At 46.6% G+C, this 13,091-nt stretch overlaps 1 protein-coding gene across 1 annotated transcript in view; it reads left to right on the forward strand.

The window, feature by feature from the left end:
• The first annotated feature begins 8,090 nt into the window (after positions 1 to 8,090).
• Positions 8,091 to 13,091, forward strand: part of FBXW7 (F-box and WD repeat domain containing 7) — a 187,142-nt gene continuing 182,141 nt past the window's right edge. Inside the window, exon 1 of the mRNA XM_054824366.1 lies at positions 8,091 to 8,674. The gene's annotated coding sequence lies outside the window, so the exon portion shown is untranslated. The remainder of the gene's footprint in view (positions 8,675 to 13,091) is intronic.

Genomic DNA, 13,091 nt, shown 5'->3' on the forward strand with positions numbered 1-13,091 from the left:
ACCCTTGAAAGCAACAGGGAACCAAAAATGTTTTCTCTCTCTCTTCTCTTCCCCTGCACCCCCTCAGTTGTATTTCATGACCATCTTTCCTGTTGATGCTTGGAGATCTCCAGCTTTTCTCTCCTGGAAAGGGGCTTTATGCTGCACTGCTAACTTTTATATCTGAGATAGATGGAACATAATAATCTGAAGGGATTGCTCATCATAGCAATTGTCAGGGCTGTAAAACCTCCTCTCTTCAGGGTTTCCTTTTTCAGGGGAAAAAGACAGTATTCAACACAAATTTATGGTATCATTTTTTTCCCCTCCCCTGAACCAGGGGCTTCCCTAGGAGCCTCTTTAGCCCTCCACGCTACTGTCTTCTGAAAAACCATGTGTCACCTGCCTACAGCAAAAGCACGCTCTGAAGAAAGACCAAACCTGTAGCCGTCTGCTCGGTTCCTCAGGTAACGTCTGTGGGTTCTGCCTTTGAAAAACAAGCCTGGGGGGTTTCTCTCTGAAGCGGAGCTCTTGGTTGCAGATACTTTCAATGTTTAGTGCTCCCTACGTGCTGCATTTTCTATTTCTCAATGCTTTTAGTTGCCTTTGGACTTAATGTGATAGGGGTCTATCTGATGAGAAAAGGCATTTTCTAAAGGAAGCCGGAGAGTGTAGCACTGAGCTTGAAACCTGCCATGCAGAAGCCATTCTTCACTATATAATTTAATAACTTCCTGTTAAATTGTTGCTAATTTATTGAAAAATTATCCCAAAGAGCACTGAGGAAGCGTAAAATGTTAAACCTCGCTGTCTTTCCATTCTTCCTAGGGGCCTGGATTTATTTAGCTGAAGCTCAATAAAATGGGTAGCAGCATGACTGGTTAACCAAAACTATTATTTTGGATTGCACCATTAAGAAATAGCAAGATTATTCCCTTTTCACAAGGCTTGCCAAGTCTGTACAGTTTTCAGATTGTACTGTACAACTTTGTGTAACAGCTGTGTCTTGGGTTTTTTAGTACACTGCTAAGTACTCTAAAAGTTGTTCTTGCTTGCTCTCTTTCTGTATGTATATATGTAATTAAAATATCATTATTGAAATATAAGTAGTTAAATTAAAGCCTATATTCTGGAGCAGCACAACTACAGAAGCTTGATTATATTTTATTCAGTTACGGAAGAGTTTGATTTGCTTAGATGTGGGAGAAGTAAGAATGTACTACCAAGTAAAACACAACAACGCAGGAAACAAGTTACTAACTGGAGAGCATGTAAGCTAATTGAAATAAACTTCTAGGCTTACATTCATTTGCCAGTATTTTTGATTGCAAAATGTAATCTCAGAAAAGCCTCAAAGCCTAGAATTTGATGAGATACTGTTGACACTTCGTGGCAGTACTAACAGCCTAATTCAGGTAAATGGAGAGCTGTCTTGCTCAGATAGCCTTTGGGAAAGTGCCTTTGCCCCGTTCTGCTGACTGTTAGTTTGGAGGACCAGGTGCTGATTACCTAAACCTTGTGTCCTGCTTTATAGCCACATAATTAAAATCAAAAGTAGCAATGGCTTCAGAAACTTTAATCGATGAATGCCGTGTTGCCTGTTACAGCTAGTGATTATTCTCCGAGTTAGCTTAATGCATGAGTCCAATGTCTTTTTCTTCCTAAGATTGTCCTTTTTACATCTGTGCAAACATTTTCTTCAGGAACTGATGTAGTGAATTGTTTTATAAAATGTAACTGTTGGGGGGCTGCTGATGGCCAAAGTAGGATGGCTGAACAAAATGTTAATTATGCTGGAGAGCAGGACAGTGTATTTGAAATAAAGATGAAATATAGGTATTCAAATTTAAGTCAAAACATGAATCTTAGATTTTGTAGAATTACCTCGGGAGACATGGACAAGAAATTAATGAAATTTCTGAAAAATACTGAGCTCTGCTATGGCTTGGGGTTATTCAGCACTAAGATCAATCTGTCACAGAAAACAGCAATGTTACTGAAAACAGGTTTCCACAGTGGTTTCCTATGAACTGTTGTTTAATGGTATTATAAATACTTTCAATATTACAACTGTGACTCAGTTATTTTCAATACTGAGGGATACCTTATTAGGATTTGCTCCCACCAAACCTGCTTTGCTTACCATGACAGTTAGACTACCATGGCTAAATATAGATCATAGAATAAAGCTGCTAACACTTTCAAGTCCAAGTACGCACTTTGACAAATACTAAAAATAGGCTGATGTTTTGTAAACTCGTACTTGACAGAGGCACAGAATAGATGCTCTCCCATGGGAATTTTCTGTGCTCCCTCTGTGGCTTTCATGGGAACAAGTAACTGCTCTTAGATATCTAAGCTCTCTTTTTATTACTAATGAATTTCAGGTCCAATAGCAGCAAGAGAGTGACAAAGCTTGCCAGCAGTGAGCTTTCAGGCGAGCTGCCCAACGTAGTTTTGCCAATACATTGATCTGCGCTGCCCTTGCTATGTCTGCCCTGGCTTTTCCAGGGTACAGTTAATTTTAAACAAGGTTCTAGTGCTGGGTTTAGTCCTGCTGTAATCATGGCCTTGGTGGGCCTGACAAACTTTTGTGTTTTGGTGCGGATTTGGAGAACATTCAGAAATCAGTTCACTCGAATGCTTTATCAGGCGTGTTAGTAGTAGGGATGGAGTTAAATACCTGCCCATAAGGTTTCTCAGATTGGAGATCTGAGCCTGAAATGTTGCACGGGTCAGGTCAAACTGGGGCTCGGTTCCAAACATTTCACAAAACCCGGTGTTCTTGTTTAAAGCTGTGTCTTGTAAAAGTACATTTTTGCATGCAGTGTTCAACAGTTCTGTAAAGAAAAACTCCAGCAACACTCTTGTATTAAAAGCAAACTAGAACATCAGTATGTAGCATGCTTAAGCCAGCCCTGGTTTAACTCAAGCTATATTTGCATTAAGCTCTAGCCAGACATGCAAAGGTAATTAACTCTATCATTAAAACTCGTATATTTATATAGACAATCTTTAGCCAACCTTCTCACTGATTGCACTGTTTCCCTCATTTTATAAGTTAGTCCTGCCAAAACCATTACAGTACCTATAACAGAATGAGCAGAAACGGAGAAACGGAATAGGCAAACAAACCCCAAAAGGTCTTGCGCTGTATCATCTCTGTAAGTATCAAAAATGAGGCCGTTTTCCTGAGTCAGGGTTAGAATTCACAAACCCTCTCTGATATGATATTACTGCTATGAAATTTATAAGTAGATGCCCATGGGATGGTGTTGTCACCAAATCCTATGGTTTGAGACTGAAATTCCCTGTTGATGAGATCACCTGTGCTATCGGCTTCCTGAGCCAGTGCTGGCGCAGCATCGTCCTTAATCTTTACGTGTAGCCTGATCCTGGCTCTGCTGTAGTTATGTCTGGCTAAACTTTAGTCAATGTTGGTTGCAGTGAATTTACTCCCTTTGTCTCCTGAGCAGGGAGGAGGCTTGGGAAATAGGCTCCAGTTATTTGTCTGCATCCATGAAAATTTGCCTTATCTATCTTAGAAATTTCTTCTCTCTTTCCCAGGCTTCCTATCTGCAACTGGGAAGTGTTAGGCTGTTACATCTTTTGGAAAGGAGATCTTGGTTAGCTCTTTTTTACTTTACTTTTTCCTTTTATTGGAACAGAAAATTTACATACTAACTTTGCTTGAGCTTAGCATGCCCGCGAGGCCCTGTTTCCCATAGGAATGAAAATGAAAGAAGATTTTCATTCTTGTTTTCTTGTTGCCACTTCTGTTGTACCTTCTATATTTTGTTTGAATGCAATAGGTTCTATGTACAACCATGATTTAATTGTCTATTTACTCAGTAAAACCATGGGAGAAGCGTGAACTATGCCTTACCAGTGACTCTGAAAACACTCTTGAAAAGAATAGCAAGAAAACAGAAATGAACCAAGCATCTAGCTGCTCGGAGGGAGGACGTTTCGGTTCCATCCTGCCGGGTATTTAAAATGACCTTCCCAAGGTCAGCTAGGACAGCAGTTTCATTTCTTGGGAATTAAAGGTAGAACTAACCATGACTTTGCTATGAAGGCTGTCTATAAAAAAAGGAGCTCTTTGCTTCTTTACTTGAAGTCTGTCATATCCTCACATGAAGCAGATAGCTAGGATGTTTCATACCATTTAGGAAGTGGCAGCAGGCGGTCTGAATTAGTAGATTTAGTATGAAGGTTTTGACAACCTCTGTGCAACATGCACGCTGCAGCTAATAGGGTGAAGTTTGAGACCGATGAACCGATCTGTATTTCGCTAACGACAAAAAGTGTGGCTCTACTCCCTTGTCACTTACTTATCTTGCCCATTTTGCTACTACCTTTTGTCTGCTCCTGAGATATTTTTGTTCCTCTCGCCCAGCAGCACATGCTGTCATTAAGACAGCTGCTGATCCGGCATCCCCCGCTCCATCGCCTGCCTCCTCCTACACCTGCAGCACAACGGCACAGCTTCCCCGCAGCTCTGGCCTGCCTTTGGCAGGGGGGATCCAAAACGTCGCTAAGCACCACGCTGCAGGCAGGTGTCTAGCGGGACTCCTTCCTCACAGCAGTCTTGCTAAAGGGTCTGCTTCTCAGGCAGCAACCCTGCCCAGCCCAGGACCCCCACAGGTGTGCACTACCTGTGACCCCAACACATGGGGCTGCCTGCCTCTCCCATCCCAAACCCTGACACGTGGAGCCTCGGATACGGGCAGGTTAGAGAAGCTGAAACGTCCCCCTGAGCCAGCACTCAAGTTCCCGCTGGCATTTCTGCAGGTGGTGCGATGCACAGCACTGCAAGCCATTAGGATATAGCACTCTGTAAACACTCACGGCAAATAGTCTTAAAATAAGAGTAAGGATGTGAATTTAAATTGCATTAGTCAAAATGAACTAAACCTTGTACAGAAGGGCTCCTTCAGCAATGACTTTGTTTGGGTCCATGTTTACCCACACAAAGAAATCCTTTACGCTTCCTTTTATCTGCAGACAGCACCTCAAGCTTACAAAATTTATCATAGGCATTTGATAAAACCAGAAATATGAGCAAATGAATCAGATTTTTAAAATGGTGGTTTAGTATTTCAATTTGCTCCTTTCACTTGGTTATTTCACCTTATTATTTATGTCATTTTAAAGATGACATATACAACACAAGGTCAGCTTTCATCTGTAATAACAATTTTCTTGTAGATTTTTTACTAATGGATGTGCCTTCTTTCTCCTGACTAACTCACATTTTCAAATCATCATCTAATTTTTCTATGCCTTTTAGCATGTAATCTTTTCAGTTACCAAGGTTGTTGGGAAGTTTTAATGTATTTCAGTGCAGTTTTTCTTATGTGTGCATTTTAAGCGTAATAAAAGTGATAGATTGCAGTTTTGCCATTAAGCTTAATACTAACTTCTTGTGCAGATGGTAGTCCATCAAGATTAAAAACGCTACAGGAAGAAAAAACATCCAGTCAGCCAGCAGGTATCCCTTCAGCCTCTAGACAGAGCGCTTAAAAACAGGGTTTCTCTAGCTCTGTCGCTATTTCATGCACAGTAGTAACCTCCAGCAAGTTTTTTTGTGTTCTCACTGGATTGTATGTTGAAAACAATACAGTTCTGCTTAAAACTGTTCTATGTTTTAAAGTAAATTTTATTGAGACTGTATGTGGTGGCATTAGAGTCTGACATGCAACAGTGTTAATCTCCCTGCTTAGTTCTGCCAATGCATTGATCTGCAGTACGATTGCTATTTTTATCCCTACTGTTTGAAGTACAGTCAGTCATGAACACATTTTCATTAAAGACTAGGCGCTGAACCATTTTAATCTGTAACTAATAAAAAAATCGTAACATTTTCATTAAATCCACAGTCAGTCTTGGCACTATCATCGGTGCTGGCAGAGTAGTGATTTTCTGTTTCTTGAGTGATGCACCAGCCATTGTTAGTGATCTACACCGATTAGACAGCCAACTTTTTCCTTCACTCCCAAGTAATAGGTACTCAGTAGTAGCGTCCCAGATATCTGATCTACGTGTAAATCTATTGTTCAGCTGGCAGAGGGAGACCACCACAATGACATGGAAAGCCAGAAGAATAAGCAATAGGTCCAAGAAGTAGGAACTAGTAACCCCTTTTCATGGATAAGGTTTGAGGGGAGAGACCTCCATTCTCTTAACCGAAAGGGCAGAGATCCATATTGTAGATGTAAAATTTGTAGCACTGCTAGTTCCTTTGTAGAGGGCAAAAAATTGCACACACTTTTTTTAAACTTAGGGGGAAAAAAAAAAACCCATACCAAAATGACAATATTAGAATCACATTATTCATGCAGAATTTAATTCCTGCCTGCTCCAGGAATATAAAGTTTAAATTAATTACCTGAATATATATTTATCTATGTATGTATTACAGGGCTGCTTTGTCGTTCTGTGGGAAAGGTGAGTGATGCTCTGTGAGGGAGCAGGGCTCGCTAGTGAAGGAGGCTGCTGCCTGCGAAAGCACCCCCTGCCAATTTGTGACACCAAGCGTGAGTTGGGCGGCGACTGAGGTGTGGAGCTTCGGCTGGTGAGGAAGGGACCTGGCCATAGCTCTGAGGAGTGAGAGCGCTCCTCTGTGACGTTGTCCCATGGGGACGAGGGAGGTTTGGAGACTGAGGTAAGCTCAAACACCTGTTTTTAATACACAGGAAGAGAAAAAACTGGTAAAGGAGGTTATGAGAAAGGGTAAAGAAACATCCAGCGTAAGATGATGGAGAATAAGAGGCAGTATTAAAACTGAATGGCAGACAGGAAAAAGCTAGTGGGCCATCAGGCAGCTTTTAGCTTCTGGCCCAGAGCTGGCGTGGGGTCTGGGCAGAGCAGCTACCGTCTGTCTGCCCGCCCAGGAGATCCATTAACGAGGCAGAGGTTAGCACTCGAAAGGTAGGAAATACCAGGCGTAAGTTACAGGAGTAATCTTAATTTCGCTCCTGTGTATGCGTTTTATGATAGCAAGAGGATCAAATACAGCTTTTTTTTCTTTCCAGAGGGCCTAAGCTTTACTCGGTGCAGAGGCTGGATGCTGCGAGCGGCCATCCCACGCACTTAATGAGCGGTAATTAAGTTTATTTTCTTTTTTCCTTGTGTTCAATGAACAGCGTCGTATCTTCTGCATGGCGTACTAGAGGAACCCTGGAGAAGCTCTCGCGTAACGGCCACAACTCTGTAATAAATGTTAGAAGCTCCTGTAATTACTATGTATTTTTTTAACCTTAGGAGAGCAGGGCCCGTGTAGCCATTATCCCGGTTACCGAGTTTGAGGCACCCGGAGCTCGGCGGTGCTGCGGAGAAGCCCGAGCCGAGGGACAGGGCCCTGCTGGGGACAGGTACGTCCCGAGCCCTGGCAGCGCCCGGGCAGCTGAGGCACAGCAAGGACCACTGCGTGTCCGACACCAAACGGTCAGAACCAAACGGGTACGGACACAAAGCGGTACCAGCCTGCAGCCGTTGGGAAGCGGCGCGGCCCGGCCCGGCCCGGCCTGGGCCACCACCGCCGCCCCGCTCGCATGGGTCGTTCCTATGGCAGCGCTAACGCCCGCCTCTCCCCGCTGCCGGGGCGGGGGCACGCGCACGTGCGCGCGGGCAAGGGCTTCGCGCCCTCCCCGCGCCCCTGACGTCACGTGTGCCTCCCCAATCCCGCCCCACCGTCCCGTTCCAGGCTGAGCTCACGAGCTGCCCCGCCCCGCCTCGCGCGGCGGGAAGGGGCGGGGCGCGCCGAGCCTGCCGACTGCGGCTGCGCGCAGGCCGGTGCGGGGCCGGCCCCGCTGCGTGGCACCGCCCCCTTGTCCCGGGCTGAACCATGCAGCCGCGGCGGTACCTGCTCGGCTCCACCTTGCCCTCCTTTGGCGTCATCGCCCCGCGCCGGCACGGGGGCGGGGCGGGGCCTGTTGCTGGGTTACGGCTGTCATCCGCGCGCGCCGCCGCCGTGCTCGCTCTCTTGCCCGCCCGCCCTCCCCGCCCCCTCCCGCCCTCCCCGCCCCCTCCCGGCGCCGCAGGAAACGAGCGGATCCCGGGGCGCTGCTGCCCGCCGCCGCCCCCCCCCCCCCCCCCCGCGCCCGGCCCCCCCCCCTCCCCGGCCCGGCCTTGCCCCGCCGCGCCGCCCAGCGCCCCGCGCCGCCGCTCCCACATGCCGGAGAGCAGAGCGGCCGCGGCGCCGAGCCCCGCCGCCCGGCTGCCCCGCGCCGCCCGGCTGGGGCCCTAGCGGCCCCCCCTCCCCGCCGCTGGAGCCGGGGCTCGGCGGTGCCCGCAGTGCATGAGAGGGAGAGCGCGGCGGGGGCCGCGGCCCGAGCCACTCGCCTGCCGGCCGGCGGCGGCGGCGCGGGGACCGGCCCGGGGGGGCAGCGAGGGGCGGCGAGACGGCGGCTCCATGTGAGAGGACGCGGCGGCGCACCTGAGCCGCCGGGACAGCCGCAGCCGGGGGGGAGCGGGCCCGGCCCCGAGGACCACCTGCCCGCAGCCCGCTCGGGGGGGGGGCTGGCCCCGCCTGCCCCCTTGAAGCCGCCTGGCCCCCGGCGGCAGCCCCGGGGCAGCGGGTCCCCTCCCGCCGGGGGAGGGGGGCTCCGCCTCGCCGCCGGCATCGCCCCGCCGGCGGGAAGGCGTGCGCGCCGCGAGCGGAGGGAGAGCCCAGCACAGCCCGTCCCGAAAAGTGAGTGTGAGCGGGAGGAGCCGCCGGCGGGAGGGGGGGGGGAGTCTGGGTGTCCCGGGGCCGCCGGTGGAGCACGCGGGGGCCCGGCCGGGGGGCGCGGCGCCGACGCCGCTTCCCATGCGGCTCACGTTGCCGGCTGCGCACGGTCTGGTGCCCCGCGGGCGGGCGGGCGGCCCCCGCCCCATTCCTGCCCGTCGCAGGCCGAGGAGACTGGGGGGGGGGGGAGCTCCGCCGCAGCCCCCGGGAAGGGCTGAGGTCTCCTCCGCAACTTCTGCCGTCCCCTTTGTACCCGCCGCGGCGCTGGCCGGGAGCGCCGGCCCCTGCGAACAAAGGCGGCGGGCGGTTAAAGGGCTCGGGACCCCCCCTCCGTCTTCGCCTGTGAGAGCCGAGCGGAACCGCCGGGGCGGAAAGTTGTGCAAGGCAGGGAGCGAAGCGCACGGCCGCGGTGCTGTAAGCAGTGAGGTTTTCAAACACGCACACACCCGTGTGTTCGTTTTTTTTTTTTCCCCCTCCTGTAAAGGGTCGAGTGGCTCCGAACAGACCCTGTGGCTGCCTCCTGCCTGCTCATTTACATAACACTTGGGTGGAAAATGCCGCTTATTGTCACGGGGAAACGTTATTAAGGAGTTGCTTTTTTACATTTTTTAATGCACTTTAAAAGCCAGAAGCAGTGTTGGCTCTTCCTGTTTATCGGAGAAGTTGCTTCTTCACTGAGCACGAGCAAGTGCTCCTGCTTTCGCTCCAAACCTGACTCCGAGGCTGGGGAAGGAAGGGTCTCGTTTGGGAATGGGACTCGGATGGGTTTGCTTGGGGCTTGTTAGCGTTTCTGCAGCACGCAGAATTTCCCTCTGAGCAAAAACTACAGCAAGACTTAGATTGTTGTAATAGTGTGTCTTGATCTTAACTGAAGAAAACACCACCACGGTAGTTAGTCGGGGAAGGAACATTTATGACTGTCAGTGTTAAATTGTACTACTCGAGAGTTAAAATCTATGTAACGCTTAGTTTCATGTGTCAAGGATGTATACTAAAAAGTGAAGAGAGGAGATTGAATGTTGTTTATTTGATGAGACTGTATTCAGACATGGATCCAGAAATCGTAACTCTGTGCAAAAACTGTTTGCATGAGTCTAGCCTCAGCACTGCCTCTCCCCATCTCTCTGGATGGAATCTAGAAAGACTTTGAAGGAAAAAAGTGTAGGATTTCTCTGGTTCTTTGTTAAAAGAAGAATAAACAGCCTGTGAGCATACTGTGGGTCAGTTGCTAGGGTCCTGCTCTTCTGCCTTTTCTTTACCAGATGGAAGTAGAGCAAACTAAACCGTAGCAGAAATGTACGGTGGCTGAAGGTCTAAAATACATGTGTGTGAATGAAAAGCCGCACTCCACAATTCCAGCAATGTGTGCTCGCTCTGTGCTTTAGTTTGTTTGTGCTATGCGTTTGGGAGTACATACAGTCTGTTTCCCAACTGCATACTTGTTTGTTCCACTGGGAAAGAGACGGCCTCTGAAAACGAGAAAACCTGAAGTTCAAAGGTAGACGAGGCACCTGATATTTTGCAGTTTATTTTTGAGACCAAGTATGCTGACGGGTAAGCAGAATACTCTTTTTTTAGACTGAAATATCTCTGTAGCTTAAGCTTCCTGGCGTCGCTGCTGTTATTAAAAAGGGGGGTAAAAGAAGTTGATCTCTCCAGTTTACTCTTTGCTTTTCTTGGCCCCGGAACTAGGAGTTCAGGAAAGGAAGTTGCATTCTCTTCAGGCCATAGTGTTAAGGAGATGGTCAATGCTGCGCTGTATTTAATATCTACAGGAGCTAAAAGGTACTGTGTCCTTTTTTCTACATGGTGATTACGCTTGCTTTTATGTGACTTCCTTGTTCCAAACTTAAATCTGCCCTTTCCCAGTCCATCACCATCCAGTTGTTAATGGCAGCCTGGTTCTGTCTCTTGATGGCACTTGCGCATTCTTCTTGGTGTTCCAGGTTCATAAATACCTCCAGAAGATACATCACTTTATGTTATTAAAATGACTTTTGCCAAGGTTTAAGTTTTTCCTCCTATTGCAGCTTAGATCTAATCAATGTAGTTCCTTTGTTCAAGCTGAATAATTTACTATTACAGTGGTGCCTGTTTGGAAACATAAATGTTTATTGGAAAGTATGTGAAATTCATTTGCATTAACTGTTAAGAGAAGCTTTTATAATAAGTAGCTTTTTAGTTTAGGAAAAGAAATAATTTTTATCTTTAGACTCTTAGACTGACAGATTACCTTTACTTCCCCCCGTTATGTACGCAGGTCGTACTTTGCAAAAGTTTTGTTAATTACTTCAATGGAATTTGTTGTCTCTGAATCCGTAAAAGAAAGGAATGGTGTGTGATGATTTAGGCCTGGCAATGTTATTAAACAGAGAGGAATGCTATTCTTCTGTCTCTTTAAAGTAAACTAAGTTAGTTGAGTATCTTTTGGTCAGCATGTTTTAAATTCAGGCTGTATTTAATGAGTGTGTTTAATCTTCTGGATCTTTTTCTGAAGATCGCATGCTTGTTAACTGACTGTATGTACATTACATTTGAAATAAAAGTAATATAAAGACCTTATCTGTAGAGCTGCTTCAGCCTTCTCTTATGTGGGCTGTGTATAGTGGGTAATTCTTGAAAGAGATGATGAGGATTACATGTAATCGCTCTTGAAAATGTTCTTCCATGACAGAAAGTATTGTGGTTTAGTGAATTTGTGGAAGCCGATGGATGGTTCTGTACTGAAATGTTCCATGTATTCACAGGATAGACAAAATCTGTTTACCAGGATCACTTCTATGGACTTTAAGATGGTCTCCTGTGACAGCACAGGCTACAAAGACTTCAGATATTTGTCTGATGAAGACCTAGAACCACGTAAGCGTCGACGTTAGCTTACTGTTAACAAACTTCTTGGTCTTGCTTTGTGGTGGTACAGCCACTGGTTACTACACAGGCTGTTCTGGCTTAAATCAAAGTTCAGTTTAGCCCAGTATCCGTGTCTCTCAGTGGTCACCAGTGGATGTCTGTGAAAGACTGTAGGCAGCACTATGTGCTTACAAGGCCCCGTCCCAGAACACCCTTCCAGTTACCATCAGTGTGTGCTTTAGGGCTGTGTCATTCGGCAACCCTTAGTGGCTTCCTCTTTGGTCCGTGTGTTTGGTGGCTTTGAGGGAAGGGTGGGCAATTCACTGCTTACTGACTTGTTTTGAATATATGAGTTCATCAGCCGTTTTGATACCTTCTAATTCCTGTGTGAAGAGAAAGGAAGAATACTTGATCCCTGTCCGCTCCTCACCTGTCACAATTTTATGTTCAATAGAGAATGAAACATGGTTCTCCAGCTTTCACTTTATATAGATTATGGGTGAAATAATGAAGTAATAATTTTCTAGCTCCATTCTCTGATCAGATGGAATCAGTAAATAAACGACTTGATTAGGCTCTTACTTAAATATTACACTACACATCTGCTTTTCTCCTTTGAGAACTTTGCATATGCAAGACATTGCAGCCCACTTGTGAGGGAACATTTCTTGGGCAGGGAGAGGCAATGGGAGCAAGTATTCTGTTGCGATGTTGTGAATCCTGCCTAGTTTTTTCCACCAGTGATTCTGATCAGCCACTCCAGTGTTCATCCTGTATCAATGTATACATCGCAGTTTAGCGTTTACCAATAGATCCTTGTTGTTTTTTGTCAGTAATGTGGATATAATTGATGTCTGTAAGTGCTTCCAATTGCAGCCCGTATTCCTGAAGTTTATGCTTAAAGAAGCCTAATAACTGTTCGTGGGGTTTTTGTTTTGTTTTTGCCCCCAATATTTACTTTGAAATAGCAGATTTCTTTTCAGACAAAAATAGTTTATAGTTGGAAACATAATGCATGTATTTTATTATAATTTAATTTTCAAGGTCAAGTACTTCAAAAGTGAGGAATGTCAGAATAAAAAGGAACTACTGCATTCAATCTGGTTTGTGCTGACCATGACAAAAACTATGTCATCATCTCTTCAAGACTGTTAATCTTTGCAAAATAGACAGGTCTTTATTACTCAGTAGCTCTTCAATATTTTGTTTTCTCCATATTTTCTGAAACAACTGCAGTTATTCTTACAAGGGCGAAACAGTGTATTTTTTCCATAATGTTGTGTCTTAACATACCAGCAGACATCTTTTCCCATTTGCTGGGGCAATTGAAGATGTTGCCATTGGCTAAGAGAATACAGCACTACAGCACCCACAGCTTGGCTGGTAAGAGGAGGTGTGTGAAACAGTCCGTATTGCCCAAAACTAGCTTGCTTAGCTCAGGAAAGCTTTGCCTGCATCTTGAGCTGAGCTGGTTGGCTCTGCGCTGGAGGGTGAGGAGTGTTGGTGCGTGCTGTTTTGCCGGTACAATTCT

Source organism: Grus americana, chromosome 4 (genome assembly GCF_028858705.1).
Source record: "Grus americana isolate bGruAme1 chromosome 4, bGruAme1.mat, whole genome shotgun sequence".
NCBI lineage: Eukaryota > Metazoa > Chordata > Aves > Gruiformes > Gruidae > Grus > Grus americana.